Consider the following 18,547-nt stretch of genomic DNA (forward strand, 5'->3'; position numbering starts at 1 on the left):
CACAAACGGAGCGCCAACGATTGAGCCTATTTTGACGCAGTTTGGAGCAGGTTCGGGGGCTGGTAACCTAAAATGAAATGTCTAATAGGATATAAAACGCTGCATCAGTACAAATAGAGAACAAACATTTGAGCCTATTTAGATGGAATTTTGAGCATGTTGGGGGGGCTGGTGACACCATACCCTATATTTAAATATCTAATATTTAAAACACCTAAGCAGCCCAAATGAAAGTTGTAACGGCAAAAAAGTGCTGCTATAATTTTTTAGATATGAAATAATATTTTATAGGTCAAATTCACTCAATAGACTCCATCATATGTGCTCATTTTGTGCCGATAAAGGTTTGTAAAACTGTAGAAGCGCAAACAAACCTTTCAGCGGCACAAACAGAGCATAAATGAATGAGCCTATTTTGAGGCAGTTTGGAGCAGGTTGTGGGGCTGGTGACAGCTAAAATGAAATGTCTAATATATAAAACTATGCATCAGCTCAAATGAAACTTTTAACACCGACCTAAAGCCAAAGAGATTCACTCACGGCGACGTACAGCATAAAAGATTCACTCACGGCGACGTACAGCATGAAAGATTCACTCACGGCGACGTTAAATGGGAGCAAGTTGACGGTAGGTCGCTTATCTACATCTCCGTGGCAGAATCCAACCCCCATAGGCGGCGGCGTAAGAAATTTTGACAACGTCTGTAACGCCGTCGCCGCCGTGAGTGATTTACATGTGCAACGTCTGAACGTCGCCGTGAGTGATTACAGTTTTTTTGGATTGCTTACACACTAAAATTTAAAGTAGTACACTATTAGAAAAACCTTACACTCAAGAAGCAAAACATCAGCCCATATTTGCACAACTATAAGCACATTGTCAACTTCACACTTGTTGCAAATCTCTACACACAGTGATTTGCAAAACACTAAACACACTTAACATACATTACACACAAACATCTATCATGAAGTCACTTCCTTGCAATACCAAAGCACTGACTGTCAAATTACCACACCGTCCAACCAATTGGTTCAACACAGTCATCAGGTGTGCAAACACTTGTTTGCTTAATTGTAAACACACCAATCAGATGTATAAGCACTATAAAAAGCAGCAGGTGAGTTCATCGGTCTTCAAGCACAATGGAAAGATTCAGAGAAAGAGTAAGACGAGGAGGAGGACGAGGAGAACAAGGAGGACGAGGAGGACAAGGAGGAGGAGGAAGGGGAGGAAGAGGAATCAACAGAGGAAGAGGAAGAGATGGAAGCCATGCTGGAGGTAGAGGAAGAGGAAGACAAGAAGGTGCTCAAAGAGGATCGAATCTGACAAATGAGATCCGTGCAACACTGGTTGACCACGTTGTCCACCACGGCCTGACGCTGAGGGAGGCTGGACTGCAAGTACAGCCAAATCTAAGCCCATACACAGTGGCAAGTGTGATAAGAACATTTCGACTGGAAAATAGATATTGTATCTCGGCATGGCGGTGGAAGGTATATGATCTCCGTCTCCAGGCTGAGGTACCCCTCATCCAAGCCATGGAGGAGGCCTGTGACCAGATGGAGGTAGCAGCAATGCAAGGATGGATTCGTCATTCAAGACGTTTCTTTCCAAGGTGTCTTGCTAATGACAACATTGCCTGCGATGTTGATGAAATTCTCTGGCCAGATCCAGCTAGGCGAAGAGACAATGTCTAGTTTTTTTTGTTTTAGTTTATTTTTTACAGTAAACTTACAGTACAATATGTAAAGTGACATTTTGTTACAGTATTATGAATCTCCATGTCAACATTTTGGGCGTGTTGAGAAATAAATTAGTTTCTTCAGTCTGCAACATTGGTCTTGTGTAGTGTTTGGTGAATTTACATTATATTTGTACTTTGTTGATGGTAGCCTACTCTAATCATAGGGAAGTAGAAGTGCTAAAAGTGTTTTAGGTTTATCACAGCAGAGTGTAACTCGTGCAAACAGAGTATAGTATTGTGAAACGTGTGTGTTTCATATGGTAACAAAGTGTGGTTTTTAAACAGAAGTGTATAGTTTTTACAAGAGTGTTTAATTATGCAAAGGATCTGTAGTGTTTTGCTAACTGGGTGTGTGGTTGTACTAATTGTGTGTAGTGTTTTGAAAACACGGGCCCTGTTTTGAAAATCGTGCTTAAGCAATACAAAAAAACTGTAACAATGTGCAACGTCTGAACGTCGCCGCCGTGAGTGTAGCAAAATAAAGATTTAACATTTCAATCATGGGGGTATAACAACATATTTGTAAAACAATTACAAATAATAAAATAATTGTTTACTCTCTTTCCACTATAGCTATGTCACTATCAGTAAGAAAGCAGTGGTAAGAAAGCTGTTGTAATAACAAACCTTTATCGGCACAAAAGGAGCACAAATGGTTGAGCCTATTTTGAGTTAATTTTACCTATAAAATATCATTATATATCTAGCAGCACAAACAAAACATTTTACGGCACAAACCAGCACGAACGATTAAGCCTATTTTGCCATAGATTTGCGCTGGATGGGGGACCATCTTTACACAGATAAAAACTTTGAATCGCTTCTACTCCAGTTGTGCTGCTGTCATTTTAAGTATTATTCCTAAAAAATATTTTATAGTTAATTCTAAAAATATTTTATAGTTAATTTATAGTCACTCCGCCCCCCAAATCCTCCAAATTCACCCATAAATGATTTTGTTTGTGCCGTTATAGTTTTTGTGCTGCTTTCATATTTTAAATATTAAATAATATGTTATAGATCAAATTCACTCAAAATAGGCTCAATCGTTTGTGCTTCTTTTGGGTCGGTAAAATCCTTCCTTTTCAACTTTTTTTGGAAAGAAAAATGAAATGTCTAATATATAAAACGCTGCTTCAGTACAATGAAAAATGTAAATGCACAAATGGAGAACAATTGAGCCTATTTCGATGGAGTTTTTAGCATGTTGTGGGGGCTGGTGACACCATACCCTATAATTAAATATCTAATATTTAAAACACCGAAGCAGCCAAAATGAAAATTGTAACGGCAAAAAGTGCTGCTATACTTTTTTAGATATGAAATAATATTTTATAGGTCAAATTCACTCAATAGGCTCCATATGTGCTCATTTTATGCCGATAAAGGTTTGTTTTTGCGACTGCTTTCTTACGGATAGTTACAGAGCTATAGTGGAAAGAGATTAAAGCCAGTGCGTTATCCAGTAGGAATAGGTATGTACCAAAAACTGTAGAAGCACAAATAAACCTTTCAGCGGCACAAACAGAGCATACATGATTGAGCCTATTTTGAGGGAGTTTGGAGTAGTTTGTGGGGCTGGTGACAGCTAAAATTAAATGTCTAATATATACAACGCTGCATCAGCACAAACGAAACTTTTAACGGCGACCTAAAGCATAAGAGATTCACTCACGGCGACGTTAAGCCAAAGAGATTCGCTCACTGCGACGTTAAATGGGAGCATCTACATCTCCGTGGCAGAATCCACCCCCCATAGCCGCCGTGAGTGAATTCACATGTGCAACGTCTGAACGTCGCCGTGAGTGTTCAACAATGTGCTACGTCGCCGTGAGTGATTAACTATGTGCAATGTCTGAACGTCGCCGCCGTGAGTGTAGGAAAATAAAGATTTCAACATATTTGTAAAATACTAGTGTAGTCAGTGTAAATAATTGTCACACAAATAGTTTATAACAACATGATATTACAACATAAGGAATTCTACTCATATTAACAGGTATTCATATTTTTGCTTGGTTAACTGTCTGAATAGCTAGTAATATAAAATGATAACACATGCCTTTGTCAAAATATCACTGAGCCGAAACATACACTCTCTATTCATGAAAATACTAAAGAGTAAATATTACAGAATACAATGAAATGTACAGTGATCACCGCATATTTACAGCTAAATCCAAAATCTAAATGTACAGCTTTAATCAGTCTGTGTGTAGTTCACTTGTTTAGCCACGTGGTGTATCAGGCAAACGTCCTACGGCGCCAGTAGTAAGACAATTATAAAACATATTAACAAACATTACATAAAATAGAAATGTAAAATATAAAAGAAAAAAATAATACACCACAAATGATGTGGTATTACTATGGATCAAAATACATGGTTAATCAGAATATATCCTGCTAAAGGTGCATTTTTATATAGGTATGTACACACCCAGAAAATTCGTTTTTTGCTCAGATGTGTACAGATATGAACAGATCATACATTAACATGAATTTCTTTAAATCATACCGTTTTTATTCTTATCTGCTCTGTTGCGGAGTAAGGAAACTAAGCATTTCATGACAAATACAAACACTTCGAACTTGAACAGATAAAGGCAACTTAATTCAACAACTGACACTGAGATATTAATACTTTGCAATCACTTACTTTCCAAAAATAAACAGAAATGCAATTTCTTTAGGGAGCACTTATTGAAAGTACACCAATAGCTTCAGTAACGTTACAATAATAAAAGCGTCTGCTGCATGATGTAAATGTTAAATCCATGATTGACTCCATTATGGCAGGTTGGCCCGGCCCTGATGCATGAATGCCACCCCAAACCATAATATAACTTCTCTTTGCTCTTTCTCTGCTTTAAGTGGCATCACAGTAAATCGGTATACGTAAGGAATAAGGCACAAGCGGGTTTGGTACATGATCATTGTACCACAGCTAAGAACTTAAGCATGATGCATCGTGCAGTGCCTTGACACAAGATTTGGATATACCGTGGATATAAGCAATTCTCACAACCCCCCGAGATTTCTTTTCACTCTTATAAACCAATTACCAATTTAGTTAGACCTGGGTGTCTCTGTCCATGTCTGGCTGACCTTGGCAGTATATGTTTGTAGAACTGGTCAGCTTAATAAACCTCTGCATCATGCCTGCTTCAGATGTGGCTGATATTGCTACAGTTGTTCTGTCCCTTGGGAGTTGATATTGTGATTTTTACCATTTTGCATGTTTGTAAATTACCTGTTTTGTATACGCATTTCTGTGTTTCTCAATGTAATTTCTCATCTGAAAATTGGATTGGAGTGCAATGATTCCTTTAATGTATTATAATTTACAAGCTAATTTGAGCACAAGGTTCAGATCGCATTTTGTTAATATTTAAGCAATGTTGCATTTTGGAATTCCGTATTGAAAATGTACAAGGATTAATTGAATCTCCTAAACAGATTTTCGAGTTGAGCACAATCTTATAGACTACAAAAGATATCTGAGGTGGATGACAGAATAATTATTTCCCAGTTCAATAAAAACCCCTTCTTGGCCAGATCAGTAAACCCTCAGTGATTTAAAAGAAAGATGGGAAGGGAAGAGTAATGAGAAGGTGAGCATCTGCTTATGAGCCAAAGCATACCACCTCTTCTGTGAAGCATGGTGGAGGACGTGTTATGGCACCTCTTACAGACTCTACTTCATTTTGTGTTTTTGTACTCTGTGTAACTTTATGTTGTCCTGCACATTTGCGCTTTGTCTCGGCCAGGTCGCCATTGCAAATGAGAATCTGTCTCAATCGGCCTACATGGTTAAGTAAAGGTTAAATAAAATATACAAATAAACTATTCTGTGAAGCATGGTGGAGGAAGTGTTGTGGCACCTGTTCTGTGAAGCATGGTGGAGGATGTGTTGTGGCACCTGTTCTGTGAAGCATGGTGGAGGAAGTGTTGTGGCACCTGTTCTGTGAAGCATGGTGGAGGATGTGTTGTGGCACCTGTTCTGTGAAGCATGGTGGAGGAAGTGTTATGGCACCTGTTCTGTGAAGCATGGTGGAGGAAGTGTTGTGGCACCTGTTCTGTGAAGCATGGTGGAGGAAGTGTTGTGGCACCTGTTCTGTGAAGCATGGTGGAGGATGTGTTGTGGCACCTGTTCTGTGAAGCATGGTGGAGGAAGTGTTATGGCACCTGTTCTGTGAAGCATGGTGGAGGAAGTGTTGTGGCACCTGTTCTATGAAGCATGGTGGAGGAAGTGTTATGGCACCTGTTCTGTGAAGCATGGTGGAGGAAGTGTTGTGGCACCTGTTCTGTGAAGTGTGGTGGAGGAAGTGTTATGGCACTCGTTCTGTGAAGTGTGGTGGAGGAAGAGTTATGGCACGGGCATGTATAGCTGCCAATGATGTGACTGTAGAAAAAAGCACCTGTCAATCATCTGACCTGCATGGACGTTTTTGCTGGAGACAAACCTGAGGGCAAAAGGCACCAAAAACAAGCAGGAACTGTAGAGGTTGTTTCCAAATATGGGGAGGGGGGATTATCCAGTGATATACTGTCAAACATGGCTTGACTGATGACCCCAGGCCTTCATGCCCATGCAAACTCTCCCCTTACAATGAAAAGTGTCTAGGCTCCAAGAGATATTTGAGACATAAAGTGTTAACTCAGGAACACACTCCTCCAACTGGTAGTTATTCTAGTAGAATGGTGGTAGGAAGAACCAATATTCTATTTTTTATTAAATACACCTGTATACAATGCATAAAAAGGACATGTAAATTAAACCTGCACAATAATGGCTGATCATGGTCCACAGGGATGTATGGGCAGTGGTGGATGGGCCATAAATTGGAGTTTCAATACCTGGATTTACTGTCTTGATATTCTTCCAATACATATTGAACGTTCAAAAGTTCGAATTTACGGTTCTCTATATAGGAGCAGTAGAAGAGGGTATGTTATTCTTAGAGAAATTAGATAACAAGTGCAGTATGCAATGAACAACCAAAAGTTGTAATCTACTAAAGCAAAAGAAATTCACTCATGGCGACGTTAAGCCAAAGAAATTCACTCACGGCGACGTACAGCATAAAAGATTCACTCACGGCGACGTTAAATGGGAGCAAGTTGACGGTAGGTCGCATATCTACATCTCCGTGGCAGAATCCACCCCCCATACGTGGCAGAATCCACCCCCCATAGATTACAGGCACGCCCCACCGGGCCCGGCGAGGAACGCAGCAGCACATTCGTTGAAAACAAGAGGAGTAGTAACATCATTCAAAAAGAAAGGTCGGACATACTGCTGCAAAGTCGCGGGGAAACTCTAAACACCTTTTCCACACGCAGTCTTCAAGTGATCCATTACGTTTCATCGATTCAGGAAGTCAGTGCAGAAAATCTCTGATGGTCACTTATATTCTTTGAATGACAACACGAGTCTGACTTTTTACCTGGAGCGAGATAACAGAGGCGTCATGCATTTATGCTAGAACATGTTTCCAAAGAATACGCAACAGCAAAAGGGACCGGGCTGAAGCAGACAATGATATTGCAGGGTTTCATTTAAAATAGTTGTTAGCCGTTACAGAAATGTCTGCAGCAACTGTAACGTTGATAACGTTCATACAGTGCAGTCCTTCAAACATAACACTTTAAATGTTTTAAAACATTCAGTAAACTTCTAGATTGTATGGTGCTCAAACTGACAGTTCTTGGCAGAAAACAAAGGAGCGCTCTGGGTGAGAGAGGCGCACACCTTGTTGTTGTGCTACTTGTTTTACGAGAGACATTTCTTGATTTGAGCGTATTATTAATTTGAGAATCCAAATGTATCACATAGAGTTACTAATTTAGCGGAAAATATACAGCTTTGTGAGGGAAATGGCCAGTGTGAAAAAAAATCACAATTGATTAGATTTGGATTAACGCTGGCGTAATAATGCCATGACGGATTCGTTTAAGGGGTGAGGGAAACGAGGTACCAGATTATTTTATGCTGTTGCAGATTTTAGGCACATATCGAAATGAAAGCGCATCGGCCGAACGTGGAATGCAACAGCACTCCTTTTTCACAAATGACAAAGGGGACGATAATATAATTTAGGTTCGCAAACTTGGAACTGTTTATATCCCGAACGAATGTGTTAATTCACTTTATATATGCACGGTTAACAATTCTTGTATTCAAAATCAATCTCCAGACCTGTGTCTCTATTATTTTACAACCATGGTGACAAAAACAAATGTGAGCCACAACCGCACAATACAAAAACTACAACCTCGTAAATGAGTTTCATGTATAGAGCATCAACTAATGCTATACGTAAATAATACATTCACATACGATAGCGACAGGTGACAGACTCTATTTTACCTAGGAAGACTACATAGGTGTACTTATTTAGAATAAAACAAACGAAACAAAAAAACACTTGCCTCAGCTGTGAATGCTATGCCTATTTTAAGATGCACTTTATTACCTCATGGATACAGACTGTAGGATGTCTCAACTTTGTGATTAATGCTGGAGTGGCAATTGCTTTAAACAATTCTTATCATTAACTAAACCAAACAGACATATTCGCCAAGGAATGGCGAGACTTTTCGTTTGGTTGTAATGAACCGTTGCCAGTCATTGCTCATCACGCACCCGGGGTAACACGCCGTGATCGTATAGTGGTTAGTACTCTGCGTTGTGGCCGCAGCAACCCCGGTTCGAATCCGGGTCACGGCAACCTTTTCAAGTGCCAAATCGCATTCATTTTGATAATAATGATGATGTAGCCCATGGGATATCTTTGGCAAAATGATTGTGCGCCCGGGTGGCTGTACAATTGTAAAGCCTCGCCAACAGTCAGCTGTGTTGATATGAAAGCACATGTTGACATACACTCTCCATGCATCCCTCAATCCTACACGGTCCCATATCGAGAGCATCGTAAAGGAGCTTCGCATCAGTCCGCAATTCATCAGTCCGCAGCTGGTGTGCGTCAAGCAGGCACCATGAGGGCCAGTGGCGCAATGGATAACGCGTCTGACTACGGATCAGAAGATTCTAGGTTCGACTCCTGGCTGGCTCGTGACTTGCTTTAGTTCATATAAATATGCTGCTCCCTCGGTGGGTTTTAACTACGTGGTCCGTTGGCAGGAAAGTTCACGTTCAGCTGTAGGCAAGTAGCCCTTTATGAACAGGACGCCCAGTTCAGAAAGCACCCACGCACTTTTGAAAATGTGCAATTTCATTCGAATGAGGAGCTTGAAGCGCCTACTTACACGGCAAGTGTATTTGCGTTGGACTGACTTTAAGACCGATCACCACCTTGAATTGTTCAGTATTAAATTAGATAGACACTTTGGAAAAGGACGGGAGGGAATGGTACTTTTGAGTGTGGTCGTTTTAAGTCCAATTGATGGCTGAATCGCATTATTCCAGTCACGTGTGTTTCACAGATTTGAAGCGTTCATAAAAGATTGTGTTTCGATGTCTCGCCATGGCCAGGGTGCAACGTCTACTCACAGGCGCAATCCCACCACTGGACGGCACGGGGGCTTTGACCTGCTTCGTTTCCGACCTGGGCCGGTGCACCCCTCCTTAGACGACCTGGTGAGCCCGGGCTCCCCCAGGCAAACCATATCGATACCGAACTTAGTAGGGACGCCCGTTCGACATAGCACGCAGCAGCCTAGAACTCCACAGCTCAGTCGATCCGCCAACCTCAGCCTCCCGGACACTTGGATTACAGGCACGCGCCACCGGGCCCGGCGAGGAACGCAGCAGCACGTTCGTTGAAAACAAGAGGAGTAGTAACATCATTCAAAAAGAAAGGTCGGACATACTGCTGCAAAGTCGCGGGGAAACTCTAAACACCTTTTCCACACGCAGTCTTCAAGTGATCCATTACGTTTCATCGATTCAGGAAGTCAGTGCAGAAAATCTCTGATGGTCACTTATATTCTTTGAATGACAACACGAGTCTGACTTTTTACCTGGAGCGAGATAACAGAGGCGTCATGCATTTATGCTAGAACATGTTTCCAAAGAATACGCAACAGCAAAAGGGACCGGGCTGAAGCAGACAATGATATTGCAGGGTTTCATTTAAAATAGTTGTTAGCCGTTACAGAAATGTCTGCAGCAACTGTAACGTTGATAACGTTCATACAGTGCAGTCCTTCAAACATAACACTTTAAATGTTTTAAAACATTCAGTAAACTTCTAGATTGTATGGTGCTCAAACTGACAGTTCTTGGCAGAAAACAAAGGAGCGCTCTGGGTGAGAGAGGCGCACACCTTGTTGTTGTGCTACTTGTTTTACGAGAGACATTTCTTGATTTGAGCGTATTATTAATTTGAGAATCCAAATGTATCACATAGAGTTACTAATTTAGCGGAAAATATAGAGCTTTGTGAGCCCGGGTGGCTGTACAATTGTAAAGCCTCGCCAACAGTCAGCTGTGTTGATATGAAAGCACATGTTGACATACACTCTCCATGCATCCCTCAATCCTACACGGTCCCATATCGAAAACATCGTCAAGGAGCTTCGCATCAGTCCGCAATTCATCAGTCCGCAGCTGGTGTGCGTCAAGCAGGCACCATGAGGGCCAGTGGCGCAATGGATAACGCGTCTGACTACGGGTCAGAAGATTCTAGGTTCGACTCCTGGCTGGCTCGTGACTTGCTTTAGTTCATATAAATATGCTGCTCCCTCGGTGGGTTTTAACTACGTGGTCTGTTGGCAGGAAAGTTCACGTTCAGCAGTAGGCAAGTAGCCCTTCATAAACAGGACGCACAGTTCAGAAAGCACCCATGCACTTTTGAAAATGTGCAATTTCATTCGAAAGAGAAGCTAGAAGCGCCTACTTACACGGCAAGTGTATTTGCTTTGGGAAATGGCCAGTGTGAAAAAAAATCACAATTGATTAGATTTGGATTAACGCTGGCGTAATAATGCCATGACGGATTCGTTTAAGGGGTGAGGGAAACGAGGTACCAGATTATTTTATGCTGTTGCAGATTTTAGGCACATATCGAAATGAAAGCGCATCGGCCGAACGTGGAATGCAACAGCACTCCTTTTTCACAAATGACAAAGGGGACGATAATATAATTTAGGTTCGCAAACTTGGAACTGTTTATATCCCGAACGAATGTGTTAATTCACTTTATATATGCACGGTTAACAATTCTTGTATTCAAAATCAATCTCCAGACCTGTGTCTCTATTATTTTACAACCATGGTGACAAAAACAAATGTGAGCCACAACCGCACAATACAAAAACTACAACCTCGTAAATGAGTTTCATGTATAGAGCATCAACTAATGCTATACGTAAATAATACATTCACATACGATAGCGACAGGTGACAGACTCTATTTTACCTAGGAAGACTACATAGGTGTACTTATTTAGAATAAAACAAACGAAACAAAAAAACACTTGCCTCAGCTGTGAATGCTATGCCTATTTTAAGATGCACTTTATTACCTCATGGATACAGACTGTAGGATGTCTCAACTTTGTGATTAATGCTGGAGTGGCAATTGCTTTAAACAATTCTTATCATTAACTAAACCAAACAGACATATTCGCCAAGGAATGGCGAGACTTTTCGTTTGGTTGTAATGAACCGTTGCCAGTCATTGCTCATCACGCACCCGGGGTAACACGCCGTGATCGTATAGTGGTTAGTACTCTGCGTTGTGGCCGCAGCAACCCCGGTTCGAATCCGGGTCACGGCAACCTTTTCAAGTGCCAAATCGCATTCATTTTGATAATAATGATGATGTAGCCCATGGGATATCTTTGGCAAAATGATTGTGCGCCCGGGTGGCTGTACAATTGTAAAGCCTCGCCAACAGTCAGCTGTGTTGATATGAAAGCACATGTTGACATACACTCTCCATGCATCCCTCAATCCTACACGGTCCCATATCGAAAACATCGTAAAGGAGCTTCGCATCAGTCCGCAATTCATCAGTCCGCAGCTGGTGTGCGTCAAGCAGGCACCATGAGGGCCAGTGGCGCAATGGATAACGCGTCTGACTACGGATCAGAAGATTCTAGGTTCGACTCCTGGCTGGCTCGTGACTTGCTTTAGTTCATATAAATATGCTGCTCCCTCGGTGGGTTTTAACTACGTGGTCTGTTGGCAGGAAAGTTCACGTTCAGTAGTAGGCAAGTAGCCCTTTATAAACAGGACGCACAGTTCAGAAAGCACCCATGCACTTTTGAAAATGTGCAATTTCATTCCAAAGAGAAGCTAGAAGCGCCTACTTACACGGCAAGTGTATTTGCTTTGGACTGACTTTAAGACCGATCACCACCTTGAATTGTTCAGTATTAAATTAGATAGACACTTTGGAAAAGGACGGGAGGGAATGGTACTTTTGAGTGTGATCGTTTTAAGTCCAATTGATGGCTGAATCGCATTATTCCAGTCACGTGTGTTTCACAGATTTGAAGCGTTCATAAAAGATTGTGTTTCGATGTCTCGCCATGGCCAGGGTGCAACGTCTACTCACAGGCGCAATCCCACCACTGGACGGCACGGGGGCTTTGACCTGCTTCGTTTCCGACCTGGGCCGGTGCACCCCTCCTTAGACGACCTGGAGAGCCCGGGCTCCCCCAGGCAAACCATATCGATACCGAACTTAGTAGGGACGCCCGTTCGACATAGCACGCAGCAGCCTAGAACTCCACAGCTCAGTCGATCCGCCAACCTCAGCCTCCCGGACACTTGGATTACAGGCACGCGCCACCGGGCCCGGCGAGGAACGCAGCAGCACGTTCGTTGAAAACAAGAGGAGTAGTAACATCATTCAAAAAGAAAGGTCGGACATACTGCTGCAAAGTCGCGGGGAAACTCTAAACCCCTTTTCCACACGCAGTCTTCAAGTGATCCATTACGTTTCATCGATTCAGGAAGTCAGTGCAGAAAATCTCTGATGGTCACTTATATTCTTTGAATGACAACACGAGTCTGACTTTTTACCTGGAGCGAGATAACAGAGGCGTCATGCATTTATGCTAGAACATGTTTCCAAAGAATACGCAACAGCAAAAGGGACCGGGCTGAAGCAGACAATGATATTGCAGGGTTTCATTTAAAATAGTTGTTAGCCGTTACAGAAATGTCTGCAGCAACTGTAACGTTGATAACGTTCATACAGTGCAGTCCTTCAAACATAACACTTTAAATGTTTTAAAACATTCAGTAAACTTCTAGATTGTATGGTGCTCAAACTGACAGTTCTTGGCAGAAAACAAAGGAGCGCTCTGGGTGAGAGAGGCGCACACCTTGTTGTTGTGCTACTTGTTTTACGAGAGACATTTCTTGATTTGAGCGTATTATTAATTTGAGAATCCAAATGTATCACATAGAGTTACTAATTTAGCGGAAAATATAGAGCTTTGTGAGGGAAATGGCCAGTGTGAAAAAAAATCACAATTGATTAGATTTGGATTAACGCTGGCGTAATAATGCCATGACGGATTCGTTTAAGGGGTGAGGGAAACGAGGTACCAGATTATTTTATGCTGTTGCAGATTTTATGCACATATCGAAATGAAAGCGCATCGGCCGAACGTGGAATGCAACAGCACTCCTTTTTCACAAATGACCAAGGGGACGATAATATAATTTAGGTTCGCAAACTTGGAACTGTTTATATCCCGAACGAATGTGTTAATTCACTTTATATATGCACGGTTAACAATTCTTGTATTCAAAATCAATCTCCAGACCTGTGTCTCTATTATTTTACAACCATGGTGACAAAAACAAATGTGAGCCACAACCGCACAATACAAAAACTACAACCTCGTAAATGAGTTTCATGTATAGAGCATCAACTAATGCTATACGTAAATAATACATTCACATACGATAGCGACAGGTGACAGACTCTATTTTACCTAGGAAGACTACATAGGTGTACTTATTTAGAATAAAAACAAACGAAACAAAAAAACACTTGCCTCAGCTGTGAATGCTATGCCTATTTTAAGATGCACTTTATTACCTCATGGATACAGACTGTAGGATGTCTCAACTTTGTGATGAATGCTGGAGTGGCAATTGCTTTAAACAATTCTTATCATTAACTAAACCAAACAGACATATTCGCCAAGGAATGGCGAGACTTTTCGTTTGGTTGTAATGAACCGTTGCCAGTCATTGCTCATCACGCACCCGGGGTAACACGCCGTGATCGTATAGTGGTTAGTACTCTGCGTTGTGGCCGCAGCAACGCCGGTTCGAATCCGGGTCACGGCAACCTTTTCAAGTGCCAAATCGCATTCATTTTGATAATAATGATGATGTAGCCCATGGGATATCTTTGGCAAAATGATTGTGCGCCCGGGTGGCTGTACAATTGTAAAGCCTCGCCAACAGTCAGCTGTGTTGATATGAAAGCACATGTTGACATACACTCTCCATGCATCCCTCAATCCTACACGGTCCCATATCGAGAGCATCGTCAAGGAGCTTCGCATCAGTCCGCAATTCATCAGTCCGCAGCTGGTGTGCGTCAAGCAGGCACCATGAGGGCCAGTGGCGCAATGGATAACGCGTCTGACTACGGATCAGAAGATTCTAGGTTCGACTCCTGGCTGGCTCGTGACTTGCTTTAGTTCATATAAATATGCTGCTCCCTCGGTGGGTTTTAACTACGTGGTCTGTTGGCAGGAAAGTTCACGTTCAGCAGTAGGCAAGTAGCCCTTCATAAACAGGACGCACAGTTCAGAAAGCACCCATGCACTTTTGAAAATGTGCAATTTCATTCGAAAGAGAAGCTAGAAGCGCCTACTTACACGGCAAGTGTATTTGCTTTGGGAAATGGCCAGTGTGAAAAAAAATCACAATTGATTAGATTTGGATTAACGCTGGCGTAATAATGCCATGACGGATTCGTTTAAGGGGTGAGGGAAACGAGGTACCAGATTATTTTATGCTGTTGCAGATTTTAGGCACATATCGAAATGAAAGCGCATCGGCCGAACGTGGAATGCAACAGCACTCCTTTTTCACAAATGACAAAGGGGACGATAATATAATTTAGGTTCGCAAACTTGGAACTGTTTATATCCCGAACGAATGTGTTAATTCACTTTATATATGCACGGTTAACAATTCTTGTATTCAAAATCAATCTCCAGACCTGTGTCTCTATTATTTTACAACCATGGTGACAAAAACAAATGTGAGCCACAACCGCACAATACAAAAACTACAACCTCGTAAATGAGTTTCATGTATAGAGCATCAACTAATGCTATACGTAAATAATACATTCACATACGATAGCGACAGGTGACAGACTCTATTTTACCTAGGAAGACTACATAGGTGTACTTATTTAGAATAAAACAAACGAAACAAAAAAACACTTGCCTCAGCTGTGAATGCTATGCCTATTTTAAGATGCACTTTATTACCTCATGGATACAGACTGTAGGATGTCTCAACTTTGTGATTAATGCTGGAGTGGCAATTGCTTTAAACAATTCTTATCATTAACTAAACCAAACAGACATATTCGCCAAGGAATGGCGAGACTTTTCGTTTGGTTGTAATGAACCGTTGCCAGTCATTGCTCATCACGCACCCGGGGTAACACGCCGTGATCGTATAGTGGTTAGTACTCTGCGTTGTGGCCGCAGCAACCCCGGTTCGAATCCGGGTCACGGCAACCTTTTCAAGTGCCAAATCGCATTCATTTTGATAATAATGATGATGTAGCCCATGGGATATCTTTGGCAAAATGATTGTGCGCCCGGGTGGCTGTACAATTGTAAAGCCTCGCCAACAGTCAGCTGTGTTGATATGAAAGCACATGTTGACATACACTCTCCATGCATCCCTCAATCCTACACGGTCCCATATCGAGAGCATCGTAAAGGAGCTTCGCATCAGTCCGCAATTCATCAGTCCGCAGCTGGTGTGCGTCAAGCAGGCACCATGAGGGCCAGTGGCGCAATGGATAACGCGTCTGACTACGGATCAGAAGATTCTAGGTTCGACTCCTGGCTGGCTCGTGACTTGCTTTAGTTCATATAAATATGCTGCTCCCTCGGTGGGTTTTAACTACGTGGTCTGTTGGCAGGAAAGTTCACGTTCAGTAGTAGGCAAGTAGCCCTTTATAAACAGGACGCACAGTTCAGAAAGCACCCATGCACTTTTGAAAATGTGCAATTTCATTCCAAAGAGAAGCTAGAAGCGCCTACTTACACGGCAAGTGTATTTGCTTTGGACTGACTTTAAGACCGATCACCACCTTGAATTGTTCAGTATTAAATTAGATAGACACTTTGGAAAAGGACGGGAGGGAATGGTACTTTTGAGTGTGGTCGTTTTAAGTCCAATTGATGGCTGAATCGCATTATTCCAGTCACGTGTGTTTCACAGATTTGAAGCGTTCATAAAAGATTGTGTTTCGATGTCTCGCCATGGCCAGGGTGCAACGTCTACTCACAGGCGCAATCCCACCACTGGACGGCACGGGGGCTTTGACCTGCTTCGTTTCCGACCTGGGCCGGTGCACCCCTCCTTAGACGACCTGGTGAGCCCGGGCTCCCCCAGGCAAACCATATCGATACCGAACTTAGTAGGGACGCCCGTTCGACATAGCACGCAGCAGCCTAGAACTCCACAGCTCAGTCGATCCGCCAACCTCAGCCTCCCGGACACTTGGATTACAGGCACGCGCCACCGGGCCCGGCGAGGAACGCAGCAGCACGTTCGTTGAAAACAAGAGGAGTAGTAACATCATTCAAAAAGAAAGGTCGGACATACTGCTGCAAAGTCGCGGGGAAACTCTAAACCCCTTTTCCACACGCAGTCTTCAAGTGATCCATTACGTTTCATCGATTCAGGAAGTCAGTGCAGAAAATCTCTGATGGTCACTTATATTCTTTGAATGACAACACGAGTCTGACTTTTTACCTGGAGCGAGATAACAGAGGCGTCATGCATTTATGCTAGAACATGTTTCCAAAGAATACGCAACAGCAAAAGGGACCGGGCTGAAGCAGACAATGATATTGCAGGGTTTCATTTAAAATAGTTGTTAGCCGTTACAGAAATGTCTGCAGCAACTGTAACGTTGATAACGTTCATACAGTGCAGTCCTTCAAACATAACACTTTAAATGTTTTAAAACATTCAGTAAACTTCTAGATTGTATGGTGCTCAAACTGACAGTTCTTGGCAGAAAACAAAGGAGCGCTCTGGGTGAGAGAGGCGCACACCTTGTTGTTGTGCTACTTGTTTTACGAGAGACATTTCTTGATTTGAGCGTATTATTAATTTGAGAATCCAAATGTATCACATAGAGTTACTAATTTAGCGGAAAATATACAGCTTTGTGAGGGAAATGGCCAGTGTGAAAAAAAATCACAATTGATTAGATTTGGATTAACGCTGGCGTAATAATGCCATGACGGATTCGTTTAAGGGGTGAGGGAAACGAGGTACCAGATTATTTTATGCTGTTGCAGATTTTATGCACATATCGAAATGAAAGCGCATCGGCCGAACGTGGAATGCAACAGCACTCCTTTTTCACAAATGACCAAGGGGACGATAATATAATTTAGGTTCGCAAACTTGGAACTGTTTATATCCCGAACGAATGTGTTAATTCACTTTATATATGCACGGTTAACAATTCTTGTATTCAAAATCAATCTCCAGACCTGTGTCTCTATTATTTTACAACCATGGTGACAAAAACAAATGTGAGCCACAACCGCACAATACAAAAACTACAACCTCGTAAATGAGTTTCATGTATAGAGCATCAACTAATGCTATACGTAAATAATACATTCACATACGATAGCGACAGGTGACAGACTCTATTTTACCTAGGAAGACTACATAGGTGTACTTATTTAGAATAAAAACAAACGAAACAAAAAAACACTTGCCTCAGCTGTGAATGCTATGCCTATTTTAAGATGCACTTTATTACCTCATGGATACAGACTGTAGGATGTCTCAACTTTGTGATTAATGCTGGAGTGGCAATTGCTTTAAACAATTCTTATCATTAACTAAACCAAACAGACATATTCGCCAAGGAATGGCGAGACTTTTCGTTTGGTTGTAATGAACCGTTGCCAGTCATTGCTCATCACGCACCCGGGGTAACACGCCGTGATCGTATAGTGGTTAGTACTCTGCGTTGTGGCCGCAGCAACCCCGGTTCGAATCCGGGTCACGGCAACCTTTTCAAGTGCCAAATCGCATTCATTTTGATAATAATGATGATGTAGCCCATGGGATATCTTTGGCAAAATGATTGTGCGCCCGGGTGGCTGTACAATTGTAAAGCCTCGCCAACAGTCAGCTGTGTTGATATGAAAGCACATGTTGACATACACTCTCCATGCATCCCTCAATCCTACACGGTCCCATATCGAGAGCATCGTCAAGGAGCTTCGCATCAGTCCGCAATTCATCAGTCCGCAGCTGGTGTGCGTCATGCAGGCACCATGAGGGCCAGTGGCGCAATGGATAACGCGTCTGACTACGGATCAGAAGATTCTAGGTTCGACTCCTGGCTGGCTCGTGACTTGCTTTAGTTCATATAAATATGCTGCTCCCTCGGTGGGTTTTAACTACGTGGTCTGTTGGCAGGAAAGTTCACGTTCAGCAGTAGGCAAGTAGCCCTTTATAAACAGGACGCACAGTTCAGAAAGCACCCATGCACTTTTGAAAATGTGCAATTTCATTCGAAAGAGAAGCTAGAAGCGCCTACTTACACGGCAAGTGTATTTGCTTTGGA

General features: G+C 42.3%; 11 non-coding genes across 11 annotated transcripts; all 11 read left to right on the forward strand.

Moving 5' to 3' along the window:
* Positions 1-8,409: 8,409 nt before the first annotated feature.
* On the forward strand, positions 8,410-8,481 carry trnah-gug. Its single transcript has one exon. It is a non-coding gene; the product is annotated as a tRNA-His (tRNA).
* Positions 8,482-8,754: 273 nt separating this feature from the next.
* trnar-acg lies at positions 8,755-8,827 on the forward strand. The gene has a single exon. It is a non-coding gene; the product is annotated as a tRNA-Arg (tRNA).
* A 1,523-nt stretch (positions 8,828-10,350) lies between these two features.
* On the forward strand, positions 10,351-10,423 carry trnar-acg. Its single transcript has one exon. It is a non-coding gene; the product is annotated as a tRNA-Arg (tRNA).
* Positions 10,424-11,422: 999 nt separating this feature from the next.
* On the forward strand, positions 11,423-11,494 carry trnah-gug. The gene has a single exon. It is a non-coding gene; the product is annotated as a tRNA-His (tRNA).
* Positions 11,495-11,767: 273 nt separating this feature from the next.
* trnar-acg lies at positions 11,768-11,840 on the forward strand. The gene has a single exon. It is a non-coding gene; the product is annotated as a tRNA-Arg (tRNA).
* A 2,119-nt stretch (positions 11,841-13,959) lies between these two features.
* Positions 13,960-14,031, forward strand: trnah-gug. Its single transcript has one exon. It is a non-coding gene; the product is annotated as a tRNA-His (tRNA).
* Positions 14,032-14,304: 273 nt separating this feature from the next.
* trnar-acg lies at positions 14,305-14,377 on the forward strand. The gene has a single exon. It is a non-coding gene; the product is annotated as a tRNA-Arg (tRNA).
* A 999-nt stretch (positions 14,378-15,376) lies between these two features.
* Positions 15,377-15,448, forward strand: trnah-gug. The gene has a single exon. It is a non-coding gene; the product is annotated as a tRNA-His (tRNA).
* A 273-nt stretch (positions 15,449-15,721) lies between these two features.
* Positions 15,722-15,794, forward strand: trnar-acg. The gene has a single exon. It is a non-coding gene; the product is annotated as a tRNA-Arg (tRNA).
* A 2,119-nt stretch (positions 15,795-17,913) lies between these two features.
* Positions 17,914-17,985, forward strand: trnah-gug. Its single transcript has one exon. It is a non-coding gene; the product is annotated as a tRNA-His (tRNA).
* A 273-nt stretch (positions 17,986-18,258) lies between these two features.
* On the forward strand, positions 18,259-18,331 carry trnar-acg. Its single transcript has one exon. It is a non-coding gene; the product is annotated as a tRNA-Arg (tRNA).
* Positions 18,332-18,547: the final 216 nt, after the last annotated feature.

The sequence above is a fragment of the Esox lucius genome, chromosome 20 (genome assembly GCF_011004845.1).
Source record: "Esox lucius isolate fEsoLuc1 chromosome 20, fEsoLuc1.pri, whole genome shotgun sequence".
Lineage (NCBI taxonomy): Eukaryota > Metazoa > Chordata > Actinopteri > Esociformes > Esocidae > Esox > Esox lucius.